The following is an 18,188-nucleotide window of genomic DNA, read 5'->3' on the forward strand; positions in this document are numbered from 1 at the left end:
ATGAAACTGTACCAAGATAGTTCAAAGATGTTGATCCAGACCTGACCTATGCACCGTGACCCGGTGTGCCCTCTCAATCTTCAAGCCTCTTATTCCAGCTTCCAAATTAAGGGATTTCAGCAACCAGTCATCAATAAATTCTGCTGGCTGCTCACCTTCTTTACCCTCCAGCAGACCAACGATCTGAATATTTCTTCTCCTGCCCCTGTTCTCAAGGTCATCAACTTGGTCAAGCAAATTCCGGACCTGTGTCTCCAGGGCTTGGATCCTATCTTTGGAGGAACCGGTATCAGCTTCCACCACTGCAACTCTGTGTTCTACCTCATCCATCCTTTTCTCCAGGTCTCCCAGCTGCTGCTCATGCTTCTGCAGCATAATAGAGATCAGGGCCAGCTTCTCCTCTATCTGATTACCCAACATCTTGCAAGGTTTCGCAAGTTCCTTCACCAGGGCCTGGTAAGAAATCAAGTCCAAGGATCCCGCAGGTTGGGTCGCGGGCCCAGCCTTGGACACTCCTCCTCCCTTCTTTGGCATCCCTGGACGGCGTGAGTCCAGGTAAGTTGATTTTTAAGTTTCCTGGGACTCCACGACCTTTCCAGACTATCACAATAGTCTGAGTAGAATGGGTTGAAAGTTCTTCCCACTTGCGCTGCAGTGCGGAGCTCTGCAACGTGATCTTCCTAGATCGCCACCATCTTGGATCTGCAAGAGAAAGATTTTAAAGGGATCTAAGGGGGAATCTTTTCACGCAGTGGGTGGTGCGTGTATGGAATGAGCTGCCACTTGAATTGGTAGAGACTGGTACAATTAAAACATTCAAAAGGCATCTAGATGCACATACAAATAGGAAGGGTTTAGAGGGATATGAGCCAAATGCTGACAAATGGGACTAGATTAATTTAGGACTGAGGGTCTCTTTCCTTGCTGTACATCTCTATGCTGACTCTATGACTCTATATTGTGATAATTGGAAGACCTGTTTGACAGATAAGAACAGAAGTGTCAGACATCCTGTTCACTCTGAGAGGTGGTTCTGAGGGAGCTGGGTCAGTGTCAAGAACTCTCTTCATGTAAATAAAGAGTGACTTGGTGATGGAATTCCAGCCTCTGTGGAGTTATTTCAGAAGACTCAATCTTTTGCTCTCCTGAACCTATGGCTGTATGATATTTTGCGGTTACTTCTTTTTGTATAAAAGGTATGTTAAATACAATTTTGCTCTGGAAGTTATTTTAATGTATGCCCTATATCTAAAGAACAAATAGTTACAATTGATTAACACTCTTTCACTTGTTTGTAAGTTTGCTGACATTTTAATGAAACATTTTCATGAAACATCCAGCACTAATGAGCAATCCTGATGACAGACATTGTGGAAATTGGCCAGGAGTAGTGACTGAAGCTGTCAACATGAATTTACGGTGACCATCTTGTCATTAACTCAATGTACCTCTGCTTTAATATTATTCATAGTTCAGTTTCTGGGCGACCTAGATGATTAAAGTGCTGCTTTGTAAACCAGAAAGCTTATATTTGAATCACAACAGTGCCTTTGTCTGTTTTTCCCAAACTCTGGGTTTCAATTAAGAAGCTCTTGAGCTGCAATGGTAGTGTTCTTATCTTTGGGCCAGAAAACCTGGGTTCATGTTCCCTTTTCCAGCGATGTGTCACAACATGTCTGGAGCAGTTAATTAAAAATACCTCTACATTGTTGGTTCAGTTAGTTCTCAGTCGAGAATGTGGTGCTGGAAAAGTACAGCAGGTCAGGCAGCATCTGAGGAGCAGGAGAATCGATGTTTCGGGCATTCCTGATGAAGGGCATATGCCCGAAATGTCGATTCTCCTGCTCATCAGATGCTGCCTGACCTATTGTGCTTTTTCAGCACTACATTCTCAACCCTGGTCTCCAGCATCTGCAGTCCTTGCTTTCTCTCAGTTAGTTCCCATAGAAGGATAGGGATTAGATTTTTTTAAATGCATTCTTCCAAGCCAAATGACTATTCTTTCCATTGGACTGCCAAGCCAAATGGATGTGTGCTGATATAATCGATTATTGAACAGACAATAATCACCTAACCCAAATTTTGTATCTTTATTCTGTAGATGCATGTTGAAACAATTATTTCTTGTTTTCAACAAATCGCAAGCCAAAAAAACCACAATATCAAGGACGTGAAAATTCAATTTATTAGTTGTAAGTTATCATCATTGCTATCACCCCAGCTTGAAGTCTTCCCTGGAGTTATCTTTCACCACTGTACCCATCCCACATCCCAGATCCAACCAAGCCCACTTGCAACACATTATTCCAAACTCTCCTGATCACCAAGTTCACTGATAACCACATTCCTGGACATATTATTTATTTGTTACTGTGAATGCACACACTGATTACCACATAAATATCATTCCAGCATACATTTATATAGCAACTTCAAAATGAACAAGAAAAACAAACTTCATGGGTGTAATCCAAAAATATCCTCAAACTGTACCAAATATGAAGACTTTTTGTGAATGAAGCCATGGGGCATCCACCAACTTATACATAAGGTCAAGGCATGTCCACTGTATGCTGTCCCAAAAACAAATATTAAAATGTAAGAAAGGGGAAATTATTTTCCAAACAATAATGTATAAACATAAACATTAAAAATAAACATAATTTCTTCTGATTGTGTGCAGGAATTATGGATTCAGGTGTACTTAACAATTGAGAAAATACTGCTCAAAAACAGAAAATTAATTCTAGTTAACCTTGAGCACTTGTGTCCTCACTTAAAATATTGGTTGCATTTCGGAAAATCGCAAATTTATGTGAAAATACTTTAGCTGGTTCTCATGGGAAACTGTATTTAAGATATAATTAGGTTCTGTAGGAGATTCCTTATCAGAAAAAGAAAATGTTAACAGATGAACCTGCTAAACTTCAATATTGGTAAATAAAATTACAGTTAAAATAAAATAAGTTTAAAAATGAAAGGAAAATGGAACTTGCTACTCATAATACCTCCTTCTTGTCAATCATCCTGCTTCCTGCACCCCCCTGCTTCCTGAACCCCTGCTTCCTGTTCCTCCTGGTTACTGCAGAGCCTGTCCATTCTTTGACCCTCTGAGTTGTGATCTCATCCCCTTCACCAACCCACCACCTCATTGCTTCCATCTCCTGGACTTGGACTCTCATTAAACTTGAAATTGGAGCTCCTGTGTTTTGGATGTGAGGGTCCTGATATTTCATAATTGCTCAGGCTTTTGCAATCCATGTTTTTTTCAAACTCACCTATTTGCGATTTCCTTCTCCTAAATCTTTGCTGGGAGTAAGGGCTTGAGAGATTGGATTGTAAAAGCTCAGGCGCTTCTGAACCTTTGAGACTCGCATTTTCACAACAGAACTACTCTAGCTTCAGAAGCATTCTGAATTTTGAACGGAATTCAAGTCCAAGAGAGAAAAAACAGTGTGGGTTCATACAGGGAAGAGAGAGAAACCACAACTTGGACGATGGGAGTAAGGAGAAGCCTCAATTCAGAGGCCGGTGATGAGGCAATGCTATAAGTTGGAGGCTATGGAATGAGTGAGGCAGTAATCTGGTTATATATTATAGGCCCCATTAACTTACCAAGTTTAAAGCGAAACAATGTGAAATGTGGCAACTTTAAATGAGTACACACTATATTTACATGAATGCCTTTAAAGGACTAGACTCTTCACTTTAAAAAAGTAATCTATCACACTTTGGCATGTAGATAAAAATATTATCTTATTATGGACTTATAGAGTCATAGAGATTATATCACAACTGCTAGCAGAATGCAAGAATGGTTAGAGTTTAAAATACATCCATAAAGATTTTAAAATATATGGAGAAAAGTCTTTGCAGCATTTTGTTACCATTTTATAAGGATTTTTGTTTCCTGATTCAGTCAGATCCCAGAAAAAAATGTAATGGTCCTGCTGGATGGGACCACCAGCTTTGAGGAAATGTCTATGTGAATTTTATTCTTCATTTTTTTGTGTGGGGCTGTTTCATATTGCTAATATAATTTCAAAAAAAATTCAGGGAAATGCATGATGGCACATGTGACATAATTATGAGTGATACCTTGCAGAACAGAAACGATGTGCACACTTGGTTCCAATCATGAGGAAAAACAACATGAAGTGTCCATTACCTCAACACTCAAGATATATTTAAAAACACCATTGAAGGGACTAGACAATGTTTTTCACAACACTGCTCCTGTAAACTTGATAGTGACAAACATCAGGGGCCAGATCTAGCTGTGAGATTAACAATATTCACCATTATTAATGTTGACATTGGACAGTAACGTTTTGTGGACGGAAATGGGTAATTAAAAGCAACAGGCAAAAAAATGATATCTGTGATATGGTATTCCTTCCTCTGCGACACTTTGCCATTAAAATTACCATTCAAATATATTGAACTGCACAGTAACCCCTCCCCCCAACACCGCCCCTTATAGGAAGGATGTTGTGAAACTTGAAAGGGTTCAGAAAAAATTTATAAGAATGTTGCCAGGGTTGGAAGGTTTGAGCTATAAGGAGGAGCTGAATCGGCTGAAGTGTCGGAGGCTGAGGGGTGACCTTATTGAGGCTTATGAAATCATGAGGGGCATGGATTGGATAAATAGACAAGGTCTTTTCCCTGGAGTGGGGGAGTCCTGAATTAGAGGGCATAGGTTTAGGGCGAGAGAGGAAAGATTTAAGAAGGACCTAAGGGACAACATTTTCATGCAAAGGGTGGTGCATTTATGGAATGAGCTGCCAGAGGAAGTAAAGGAGGCTGGTACAATTGCAACATTTAAAAGGTTACAAATCACACAACACCAGGTTACAATCCAACAGGTTTAATTGGAAGCAGACTAGCTTTTGGAGCACTGCATTTAAAAGGCATTTTGATGCGTAAATGATTAGGAAGGGTTTAGAGTGATATGGGCTAAGTGCTGGCAAATGGGACTAGATTTGGTTAGGATATCTAGGTGGCATGGACAAGTTAGATCGAAGGGTCTGTTTCCATATTGTACATCTCTATGAATCTATGAGTCCATAATAAGATAATATTCTTATCTACATGCCAAACTGAAAAAGGTCTGAGCTTGTCCATTCCAGTCTAAAGACCCCTAGGTACGGCGAGTATACTGAAGTGGTTAGCTTGAGTCAGGAAATTTCTGGAATCATTGGATTTGCCTCTGGGAAGTGTCCCAAATGTGTAGTGTTTGCTCTAGAGGCTCAGTGCAGTGTCTGCCAACTCTGAAAGGACCACATAGGCAACCACAAAGTGGGGCAGCAGTCTAGTGTCAAGGTGGGCAGATGAAGTCAGTACTCGAGGACTTTCTCCGAGCTGTGTAAAAAGTTGTGATGTCCTCCAGCCCTCATCATTCATATTTTCTTACCTCTACCTTTTACCCACCATAACTCCTGATACACACCACGCCAACTCCAAGAGCTACTCAAACTCTGTCCTCCATGGAACTCAGAAGCTATGTGAAGATGAAAGATAAACATTCACAATCTAGCTCTCACTCCTGATAACTTGATAGTGAAAAATTTATAAAATTCATTCAAAGTTTACAAATCTCTGAAAATGAATAATTGTCTGTAAAAACAAAGTTGTATCCAGAATCCAGACTGTTAATCCTTTAATAGATTCTTTAAACTGTCACTTAAACAATCAATTCAGAAGCACCCATTAAGATAAGTATATCTTTTGAATTTCAGCCAAATATTCACAATTACATAATGAAAGCCTTCAGGGAAATGTCAACAAAGAACACTAGTGATATTGTACTAATAGATTCTAGATCTTTTTTCAAACACCTGAGAACCTGCCTATCAATTGAAACAGTGAGCAGAGGATCCTTTTAAACTCTCACTGACAACAGCCTGTTTCTTGATTCAAAATCATAACTGCAGCAAGTTGAAAATATTTCAGATTGTTATACTTATGGAGACCCTTTCTGCCCTCAGGAATGTATACATCTATTTCATCAGCTTGTGGCTCCCAGAGTGCAAGTTAGGGCAAATGACATGAAAATGTCACCATAAGCTCTTGGGCTAGATGGTCAGGGTATTGATAAGGAAATCAAGTAGTCAGGTCATGTGAAACCAATGGGTTATGCTTAAAGTTACACCGAGGCAGACCTGGCGAGGACATAAAAGTGGAGACCTCAATGATGACAGAACACAATAGAAGGAGTCAGAAAACAAAATCAAACTGAAGACGTTGCAGAGAACCAATGATCACATTTAGGTTCTGGCAGCTTCAAACAGCAAAAATCAAAATCGGCATATCTGTTATCACTTATTGTTTGGTATTTTTGTTCAGACATTTGCTTAATAAATTCTGTTAATCTATTAAACTGAAATTATTGCATTGAAATATCTGTTGCTTTTTTCTTGTCTTGCCTCAAGAGCTCAGACAAGGCCATGGGACCTTGTACTAAAGTAATGCTGATGACATCACAGGAATGTTTGAGACTACTCAAAAATCTTCTGAGCAGCTGGTGTTTCCGAACAATAGATTTCCAGTCTGTAAAAATTACAATGAATTTGCATTAAATCTAGCAATTTCAAAAGATTCATGCAGGAAATGAATGCAAGCTCATCATATCACTTAGTGTTGAAGAGTCCCTACTTCCCAGGAGGCTAAGGAAATTCGACAGGTCCACAGGGGCTCTTACTAATTTTTATAGATGGACCATAGAAAACATTCAATCTGGGTGTCTCACAGTGTAATTTTGGCAACTGCTTTTCTCAAGACTGCAAGTAACTACAGAGAGTTGTGAACACAATCCAGTCCATCACACAAACCAGCCTTCCGCCATTGACTCCATTGTAACTTCCTACTACCTCAAGAAAGCAATCTACATAATCAAAGACCCCTCCTACCCCAATTATACTCTCTTCCAACCTCTTCCATCAGGCAGAGGATATAATGGTTTGATTACACATACTAATAAATTCAAGAACAGCTTTTTTCCCTTACTGTTATTAGACTTCTCAATTGACCTCCCAAATTTTAAATTGAATGTTATTCTCACTCTCTGTGCACCTTCTCTGCAATCTTTGCTGTAACATTGTATTCCTTGGTCTGTTCTATTATCCTATGCACTTTGTGGGTGTGATCAGCTTGTACTACACGTAAAGCAAAACTTTCACTGGACCTAGGTACAACTGACAATAACAAATCAAATCAAAAATTGGGTACCCAAGGCTAGAAAGAAACTGATGTCTATTTTCCGAATTTATTCTTCCTGTGGATGAATTGTTCATTCCAGTCCCGCAGTCCTATGGTGAATGCATAGTAATTTTTTTTTCTTTGTCCATTTCATACAGTCTATTTGTGGCTATACTTTCCCAATATGCATCTTTAACATCCTGCTTGCTAATCTGCCACACTGTGATGTGCTTTCACTGTTGGAGTTACACTGGTCTATTGATGCATAGCTAATGGTTATTATTAAATGAATAGAAGTGGCTCAGATCAGAAAATGGTCCTACTGGTAAAACTCCAGGTTATTGCACAGCCTTTAAGGTCTGCAGCCATTTGCAGTTTTACACCGGTTCTTGTACAAACCGATCCAACATGGCTATGCAGTAACACTGCAAATTAGAGCAAAACTAGGCCATTTAGGCCTGAAGCAAGCTCCACAATCCAACTAGGTCATTGCTGATCTTCTCCCTCATTTTCCTCATCTATCCCCATCCACATTGATTTTTAATATCTAGAAGGCCATCAAAACTCTGTCTTAAATATTCTCAAAGTCTGGCACTACAACTCTGGATGAGAATTTCAAATATTTACCTCCTCATAGAGTCATAGACTCATAGAGATGTACAGCATCTCTAACAGACCCTTCGGTCCAACCTGTCCACGCCGACCTGATATCCCAACCCAATCTAGTCCCACCTGCCAGCACCCAGCCCATATCCCTCCAAACCCTTCCTATTCATATACCCATCCAAATACCTCTTAAATGTTGCAATTGTACCAGCCTCCACCACATCCTCTGGCAGCTCATTCCATTCACGTACCACCCTCTGTGTGAAACAATTGCCCCTTAGGTCTCTTTTATATCCTTCCCCTCTCACCCTAAACCTATGCCCTCTAGTTCTGGACTCCCCGATCCCAGGGAAAAGACTTTGTCTATTTACCTTATCCATGCCCCTCATAATTTTATAAACCTCTATGAGGTCACCCCTCAGCCTCCAAGGCTCCAGGGAAAACAGCCCCAGCCTGTTCAGCCTCTCCCTATAATTCAAATCGTCCAACTCTGGCAACATCTTTGTAAGTCCTTTCTGAACCCTTTCAAGTTTCACAACATCTTTCCGATAGGAAGGAGATCAGAATTGCACACAATATTCCAACAATGGCCTAACCAATGTCCTGTACAGCCGCAACATGACCTCCCAACTCCTGTACTCAATACTCTGACCAATGAAGGAAAGCATACCAAACACCTTCTTCACTATCCTATCTACCTGCAACTCCACTTTCAAGGAGCTTTGAAATTGCACTCCAAGGTCTCTTTGTTCAGCAACACTAGCTAGGACCTTACCATTAATTGTATAAGTCCTGCTAAGATTTGCTTTCCCAAAATGTAGCACCTCGCATTTATATAATTAAACTCCATCCGCCACTTCTCAGCCCATTGGCCCATCTGGTAAAGACCCTGTTGTAATCGGAGGTAATCCTCTTCGCTGTCCACTACACCTCCAATTTTGGTGTCATCTGCAAACTTACTAACTGTATCTCTTATGCTCGCATCCAAATCATTTATGTAAATGACAAAAAGTAGAGGACCCAGCACCGATCCTTGTGGCACTCTACTGGTCACAAGCCACCAGTCTGAAAAACAACCCTCCACCACCACCCTCTGTCTTCTACCTTTGAGCCAGTTTTGTATCCAAATGGCTAGCTCTCCCTGTATTCCATGAGATCTAATTTGCTAATCAGTCTCCCATGGGGAACCTTGTCGAACGCCTTACTGATGTCCATATAGATCACATCTACTGCTCTGCCCTCGTCAATCTTCTTTGTTACTTCTTCAAAAAACTCAATAAGGTTTGTGAGACATGATTTCCCACGCACAAAGCCATGTTGACTATCCCTAATTAGTCCTTGCCTTTCCAAATACATGTACATCCTGTCCCTCAGAATTCCCTCCAACAACTTGCCCACCACTGAGGGCAGGCTCACCAGTCTATAGTTCCCTGGCTTGTCTTTACCACCCTTCTTAAACAGTGGCACCACGTTTGCCAACCTCCAGTCTTCCAGCACTTCACCTGCGATATTGATGATACAAATATCTCAGCAAGAGGCTCAGCAATCACTTCTCTAGCTTACCACAGAGTTCTTGGGTACACCTGATCAGGTCCTGGGGATTTATCCACCTTTAACCGTTTCAAGACATCCAGCACTTCTTCCTCTGTAAGTTAGACATTTTGCAAGATGTCACCATCTATTTCCCTACAGTCTATATCTTTCATGTCCTTTTCCACAGTAAATATTGATGCAAAATATTCATTTAGCATCTCCCCCATCTCCTGCAGCTCCACACAAAGGCCGTCTTGCTGATCTTTGAGGGGCACTATTCTCTCCCTCGTTACCCTTTTGTCCTTAATATATTTATAATAACTCTTTGGATTTTCCTTAACCCTATTTGCCAAAGCTATCTCATGTCTCCTTTTTGCCCTCCTGATTTCCCTCTTAAGTATACTCCTACTTCCTTTATACTCTTCTAAGGGTTCACTTGATTTATCCTGTCTATACCTGACATATGCTTCCTTCTTTTTCTTAACCAAACCCTCAATTTCTTTAGTCATCCAGCATTCCCTGTACCTACCAGCCTTCCCTTTCACCCTGACAAGAATATACTTTCTCTGGATTCTCATTATCACATTTCTGAAGGCTTCCCATTTTCCAGCCGTCCCTTTAACTGCGAACATCTGCCTCCAATCAGCTTTCGAAAGTTCTTGCCTAATTCCATCAAAATTGGCCTTTCTCCAATTTAGAACTGCAATTTTTAGGTCTGGTCTTTCCTTTTCCATCACGATTTTAAAACGCCAAAGTGCTCCCCCACTGACACCTCAGTCACCTGCCCTGCCTTATTTCCCAAGAGTAGGTCATGTTTTGCACCTTCTCTAGTAGGTGCATCCACATACTGAATCAGAAAATTGTCTTGTACACACTTAAGAAATTCCTCTCCATCTAAACCTTTAACACTATGGCAGTCCCAGTCGATATTTGGAAAGTTAAAATCCCCTACCATAACTACCCTATTGTTCTTACAGATAGCTGAGATCTCCTGACAAGTTTGTTTCTCAATTTCCCTCTGACTATTAGGAGGTCTATAATACAATCCTAATAAGGTGATCATCCCTTTCTTATTTCTCAATTCCACCCAAATAACTTCCCTGGATGTATTTCCGGGAATATCCTCCCTCAGCACAGCTGTAATGCTATCCCTTATCAAAAATGCCACTCTCCCTCCTCTCTTGCCTCCCTTTCTATCCTTCCTGCCCATCCCTGAACCATGTTTCTGTAATTGCTATGATAAATCATAAGCAACCTGCCTTTTATTGTGATACAATGCCCCCTAATTCTAGAATCCAATTCAAGGGAATCATCTTTCCAATATCCACCCTGTTATTCCCTGAAAAGAGGTATGTTTTAGTGAGATCACTGCTCATTCTTCTAAATTCCAGAGAATATATGGCCCAGCTTCCTCAATCTCTCCTTACAGGACAGTCTTGATATCCCTACAATCAGTTTGGTGAGCTTTGCTGCACTTCTTCTATGGCAGTATATCCTTCCTTCGGTAAGGATACCAAAGTTGTGCAAATATTCCATTGCTATCTCATCAGTACTCGATATGCTTGGAGCCACGCTTCTTTTCAAATCTTCTTACAATAAAGGCCAACATATCATTTGCAATTGTTGAGGTTCTTTTCTTAGATTGCAAACTGGAGTGAGAGACAGAGTTGCCTTTATTCAGAGAACGTACTGCTACAGTTTTCTGAGTTCGACACAAAAACACTGCAGGTGCTGGAATCTAAGGTAGATGAGCAGGAGGCTGGGAGAGCACAACAACCAGGCAGCATCAGGACGTGGAGAAGTCGAAGTTTCAGGTGGAACCATTTTTCAGGACTAGTTTCTGTTACAGGTTTCTGAACTGAAGCTTTGGCACTGAGGGGAAGTGTTTTTTTTAAAACCATAATCATAACACACAGCTCATTAACATGATCAAAATTTTCAGGATGCAGGATACATTCATAGGTTTAACATTTACAGGATCCAGTTATTGGTCCATTAACGGGTTTAACATTTACAGAATGCAGTTATCTGTTCATTAAAAAGTATTTGAAACTGACCCATTCAGACAGATACTTGAGAATTGTCTGTTCAGCTAAGTGGTTTACACCAAACATAAACAATCTGTGGTTGCCTCCTGCTGTGCGCTCAAGAATTTTTACGGTTAAATGGTCACACCTACCTGCTCTCTTTCATTCCCTTTTTGTCACTATTGTTGCCACTGGAAACCTCGATTCTGATCGAATGAAGTTTCCCTGATTCAGTTACTGTATTTCTCCCCTTTTATTCTTTCCTGCCCTGTGGGTTTCTACTGAACCCCACACCATTTTAATTGCTTGCTGCACTTGCATGTTAGCTTTGAATTACTTACAAGCAAAGACATCTGGGTTCTTTTGGATATCAACACTGTAACAATTTAAGAGATATCCTAGATTTCAATTTTTTTCCTATCAACGTAGATAACTTCATGTCTTTCCACTTTGCATTCCATCTGCCAAGTTCTTGCCCACTTAGGTAGTCTGTCTAAATTCTCTTGCAGCCACTTTGCATCCTCGTCAAACTTATTCAGTTTTGTGCCATCAACAAACTCAGAAAGTTCTCACATCCAAATCATTGACAAAGATTTTGATTAGCTGGTACCCAAACACTCATCCTTATAGTAACTCATTCATAAGAACATAAGAATGTTAGAACATAAGAACTATGGGCAGGAGTAGGCCATCTGGGCCCGTGAGCCCGCTCCACCATTCAATAAGATCACAGCTGATCTTTTCATGGCCTCAGCTCCACTTACCTGTGCTCTCATCATAATCCTTAATTCCTTTATTGTTCAAAAAAATTATCTATCTTTGCTTGAAAAATATCCTATGAGGAAACCTCAATTACTTCACTGGGCATGGCATTCCACAGATTCACAACCCTCTGGGTGAAAAAGTTCTTTCTCAGTTCAGTCATAAAGCTGCTCCCCCTAATTTTGAGGCTGTGCCCTCTTGTCCTAGTTTCACCCGCCAGTGGAAATATCCTCTCAATTTCTATCTATGTCTAATTCCTATCCTCTCTAATTCCTCTCTATCTAATCTATTCCCTTCATAATTCTATATGTTTCTCTGAGACCTCCCTCATTCCTCTGCATTCCAATAAATATAACCCCAGTCCACTCCGTCTGTCCTCATATGCTAACTCTCTCATCTTCGGAAACAACCTAGTGAACCTCCTCCGCACTCTAGTGCCAGTATATCCTTTCTCATGTAAGGAGATCAAAACTGCACACAGTACTCCAGATGTGGCCTCACCAGCATCCTATACAACTGCAACATAACCTCCCTGCTTTTAAACTCAATCCCTTTAGCAATGAAGGACAAATTTCATTTGCCTTCTTAATTACCTGTTGCACCTGCAGACCAACTACTCATCAGATTAGAATACACCTTTTATACCCACCCTCCATTTTCTGTCCATTCATCAGTTTTCATTCCATGCCAATACATTCCTCCTAAACTGATGTATTCTATCTTTGTTGATCAAGTTCTTGAGTGGGAGCTTTATCAATAGGCTTCTGAAAAGCTAAATATACCACTTCTATTGATTTTCCCCAATCTAATTATGCTAACTACATTTTGAATAAAAAAACTCTAACAGGGCTGTCAAACATGATTCTCTTTCATAAATCCATGTTGACTTTTGCCCAATATTATCATCATCTTTAGCAATCCAGTTATCACACCCTTTATAATAGTTTCTAGCACTCTTCCCATAACTGATGTCAGACTATTGGGTTTGTAACTCACATTTTCTGTCTCTCTTCCTTTTTAAACAATTAGGTTACATTTGCTCGCTTCCAATCTGTGGAACCATTGTAGAATTTACAAAATTTTGTAAGATTGCCATCAACACATTTCTAAAACCACTTCTTTCAATACTTTGAGATGTAGATCATCAAGCCTAGAGCTCCCATGAACTTCTCCAGTACTATTTAATTACTGAAAGTCATTTCTTTCATTCTTTTTAGACTATTAATTCTATTCGATTCTTCCATCCTGAAGATAGCCATAGAGTATTTGTTTAGTTTTGATGTCATTTCCTTGTTCCCCATTATAAATTCCTATGTCCTTGCCTGTACTGGGCTTACATTTGTCTCTGCAATGTTTTCCTTTTATTATTTACCTATAGAAGCTTTAAAATCCATTTTATCCCTAATTTACTTTTGGATGCTGTTTTATCTTTCTCTTCAGTTTCTTGGTCTTCCTTTGCTGAATTCTAAAATACTCCTAATCCACATATTATTTGTAAACTTTCTAAATCCCTTTCTTTGACCTGACCCAGTACTTAACTTCTGTTGCTTGCCATGGTTCAATCACCTTTCCTGCTGGGTTTATCTAATTGAAAAGAATATATATATGTTGTAACTCAAGTGTTAATTATATAAATTCCAGTCATTACATATCATTATTCATCATTTTAATGCAGTTTCCTAATAATGCCCTTGTAATTTTCTTTATTTGCTTTAAAGTCTCTAGTTTCAGACTGAACCACTTCACTTTCAAATTTAACATCAAATTCCAACATACTATAATTGATCTTCCCTGCAAGCTACTTTACAATGAGATTATGAATCAGCCCATTCTTGTTGCATAATACCAGATCTAAAATAATGTGTTTCCCAGCAAGTTCCTCAACTGTTCTAGAGATCCATCGCATATGCATTCTAGAAATTTGTCCTCCATGAAATTAATGTTAATTAGGTTTATCCAGTCTATGTGTACATTGAAGTCCTCATGGGTATGATATTACCCTTAGGCACCTCCAATTTTCTGATTTATGTCATATCCTACATTACCACTATTACTCGGTGGCTTATAAACACATCCTTCCAATATTTACTGCCTGCTTGTTCTTTCTTAGCTCCATCAAAATTGATTTACAGTCTTGATCTTGCAAGATTTTCAATCTTGCAGTCTCCAATCTAAGATCCGCTTTCTCTTATATACTGATCTCATTCATTAATAACAGTGACACATCACCTCTTTCACCTTTTTGTCAATTCTAACTTATCCATTCACTTCCCAGCTTTTGTCGCATTCCAGTAGTTTGTCTGTAACTAGACCATACCTGTTTACTTCCATTTGTGTCATCAGCTCATCTCTCAGCCATCTTTTATTATTTTTGTAACCTAGCCTTATCTATTGGCACACTCTTGAATTTGTATCCTTAGGTTCTTCAAAATTAATATCCATTTATTATTAGTACTTGGCAAATTATTCTGTGCATCCACTCAAGATCAAAATTGGCTAGGGTGAATATTTATGCTGATATTAATTTCAAGTGAGAATGGTGACACTTGATGCCTTGAAAAGTACCACTCTATAGATTTACATTGAATTTAATTTGGTTCTCTGTTGATGTTAAAGTTAACAGGCTGTGGGCTAGTTAAAGGCTACAAGGATCAGTGCTGGACTTTCAGCTATTTACAATCTATATTTTACTTAAACAAAGAGGTCAGGAGTAATGTTATATAAGCTTACTAATGATAGACAGCTAGGAGGAATGTAAGCTCTGAGGAGAACTCTAAAAGGGTGCAACTAAATGTGGAAATGTTAAGTGAACGAGAAACAAAGTGGCAGATGGAGTACAATCTGTGGAAGTATGAGGTTACGCACTTTTGCAGTAAGAAAAGAAAATCAGACTTTATTTAAAAAGCTGTAAAACGTCTAAATGCTGATGTTCAGCTCAACTTGAATATGCAAGTATGAGGAACACAGAAAGTCTCCATAACCAGTTAGGAAGTGACAATGGCTTTAACTGCAAAGGGATTGGAGTACTTGGCAATGGAAATTGTATTGAATTTTGGTGAGACCACACAGAGTGTTGCGTGTAGCTTTGGTCTCCATATTTAAGGGAGGCTATGTTTGCAACAAAATAGTACCACAAAGGATCCTATGATGAAAGGTTGAATGATTTTAACTCTGAGTAAGTGATTAGGTTTTTGAGTACCTCAGAGAATTAATCTATAGAAACGTTTTCGTGTTGTATTGCCTTACTCTCCTTGTGACAGAATATTATTTGCATAATCCAGTCATTTTCATCCCTAATGTCCAACTTGTTGTAACACCAGCAATCACTAAAATCATTGTGTCACGATAGAGGGTTTTTTCTTAGTATTATCTAAAAACAACTGCTTTCCTTCATAATCATGTTTTTTTATTATCCTCACACTGCATGCTTCCATTCATACATTGTGCTCTTTTCTTTCCCCTTTAGGAGCTCTATGCTCCTGAAAACATAAAATCTGTGATCTTCTGCTGCATTTGCACAGCCGCAGATCATCCTTCTGATTTTAGCAGCAGACTTTCATTTGGGCGTCTGAAAAATGGTCTTCAATTCATTTGTCATGTATTTAACACAATCAAGAGCTTGATAAATGATACTTTTTGACATTCTTTCAAATGAAGTGCTTTGATAGCTGCTTGGAAAACCTCAAAGGATCGGAACTGTCTTTTTGTTTTTGTTAACAAAAACTCTAATGTAATTACGTCTAAATGAATGGCACTCTTTTACTTGTGTGTTCAGATGATGATGTTAGCAGATTATACCTTTTAGGGAGAGGCTGAACAGGCTGGGGCTGTTTTCCCTGGAGTGTCGGAGGCTGAGGGGTGACCTTAAAGAGGTTTACAAAATTATGAAGGGCATGGATAGGATAAATAGGCAAAGTCTTTTCCCCGGGGTCGGGGAGTCCAGAACTATAGGGCATAGGTTTATAAGAGAGGGGAAAGATATAAAAGAGACCTAAGGGGCAACGTTTTCACACAGAGGGTGGTGCATGTATGGAATGAGCTGCCAGAGGAAGTGGTAAGAGGCATTTCGATGGGTATATGAATAGGAAGGGTTTGGAGGGATATGGGCTGAGTGCTGGCAGATGGTACTAGATTGGGTTGGGATATCTGGTCGGCATGGACGGGTTGGACCGAAGGGTCTGTTTTCGTGCCTAACATCTCTATGACTCTATGAGTCATAGAGTCACAGGGACGTACAGCATGGAAACAGATCCTTCATCCCAACTCGTCCATGCCGACCAGATATCCTAAACTAATCTAGTCGCATTTGCCAGCACTTGGCCCATATCCTTGGAAATCCTTCCTGTTCAGATACTCATTCAGATGCCTTTTAAATGTTGTAATTGTACCAGCCTCCACCACTTCCTCTGGCAACTTATTCGATATATGCACCACCCTCTGCATGAAAAGGTTGCGCCTTAGGTCCCTTTTATATTTTCCCCCTCTCACTTTAAACCTATTACTTCTAGTTCTGGACTCCCCCACCCTAGGGGGAAGACCTTGCCTACTTACCCTATCCATGCCCTTATTGATTTTATAAACCTCGATAAGTTCATTCCTCAGCAGCATTTCTCCTATTTCCCAGACAAAAATATGGCCTAGAGCTATGCATTCACAGTTTGAATTTCTGATTTAGATGATCAAAGAGATTTCTTTCATTAATGAGTTAATTAGCAGGTGTGTTATTTTTGAAATGAAGAAATTCCTCACTGTATGAAGCCCGACAGCGGGACAATTTATTGCAACCATAGAGACAGGTATTATCTTCCAGAATATGATCTATTGCGTAAATGATATTGGTCATTCTGTATTTAATGAGAAATATGTATCAATCACACAGGTTTATCAGAGAATCTCTTTCATTGGGCTCTTTGAAAATGTATTGGCTTTGGCATCTCAGCAGTTAAAATTGGACTCTGCAACTGTATAAGGATTCTTATGAAAGGCCAGCATTCATAAATAATCTTGGAAACAGATTTTGTCTTAACATCTGGAAGATTCAAGCACCAAAGTATAATTCTTCTGAAAACATAAATCTAAGTTATTTCTTGTATGTTGCAGGTCTTCCTTTTGGTTTTCTGCAGGAGCTTGATAAAGGATGTTGATTTTTGTGACCTTAGTCTGTACTGTTCAAGACCATTTTTATTAATTTAGAGTAATATTGCTTTAACTCCAGTCATTACAGTACTGTAACTTGGCTCATTGTTAAGTTCTTTATAGAAGCATACAACACCGAAACAGTCCTAAAGGCCCAAGTCATCTTCTAAACTGAACTAGTCCCCTTTTCCTGCATTTGGCCCACATCCCTTTAAACCTTTTCTATCCATGCATCTGTCCAAATGTCTTTTAAATGTTGTAATTGTACCTGCCTCTACCTGTGGCAGCTCATTTCATATATGCACCGCCCTCTGTGAAAAAAAAACATTGCACCTCTCACCCTAAAACCACATGGTTTTGCAAAGAACATATAGGAAATGATTTAAGACAGCCTTCAGCTGTTTGAGTCTATTTCAATGTTTAATTAGATCATGGCTGATCTATATCTCAATTCTACTTTCTCATTTTTATTCTATATTTCACATCTTTATCTATAATAAATGCTAAAAATTGAGTTCAGTCTTGAAAATATCAACGAATTTGGATTGCACAGCTTTTTAGAGGAGTGTGTTTCAGATTCTTACTCAAATTTATGTGTTTCCTAATTTCACTCCTAAGTTGCCCAGCTCTTCTGTTAAGACAATACATCTTGTTCTGCATTGTACGAATCATAGAAATATGTTTCTCTATTCAAATCTCTCAGTTTTATAAATATCTCAATTAGATTATTCCCTCTGTCAACTCCAACTCATGCCAAAGGCTTTGACTGTCAAAAAAAGTCAGGTTTATACAACTTCTCCTAATTTTAGAATTTAAGCCCTTGACTCATTCTGGTGAATATGCACTGTATCCTTTCTAACACATATCAGAACTTGCAATATCTTTCTTGAAGTTTGGTACACAGAACTGAATGCAGTAATCTAGATG

Source organism: Chiloscyllium punctatum, chromosome 24 (assembly GCF_047496795.1).
Source record: "Chiloscyllium punctatum isolate Juve2018m chromosome 24, sChiPun1.3, whole genome shotgun sequence".
In the NCBI taxonomy this organism is placed as follows: domain Eukaryota; kingdom Metazoa; phylum Chordata; class Chondrichthyes; order Orectolobiformes; family Hemiscylliidae; genus Chiloscyllium; species Chiloscyllium punctatum.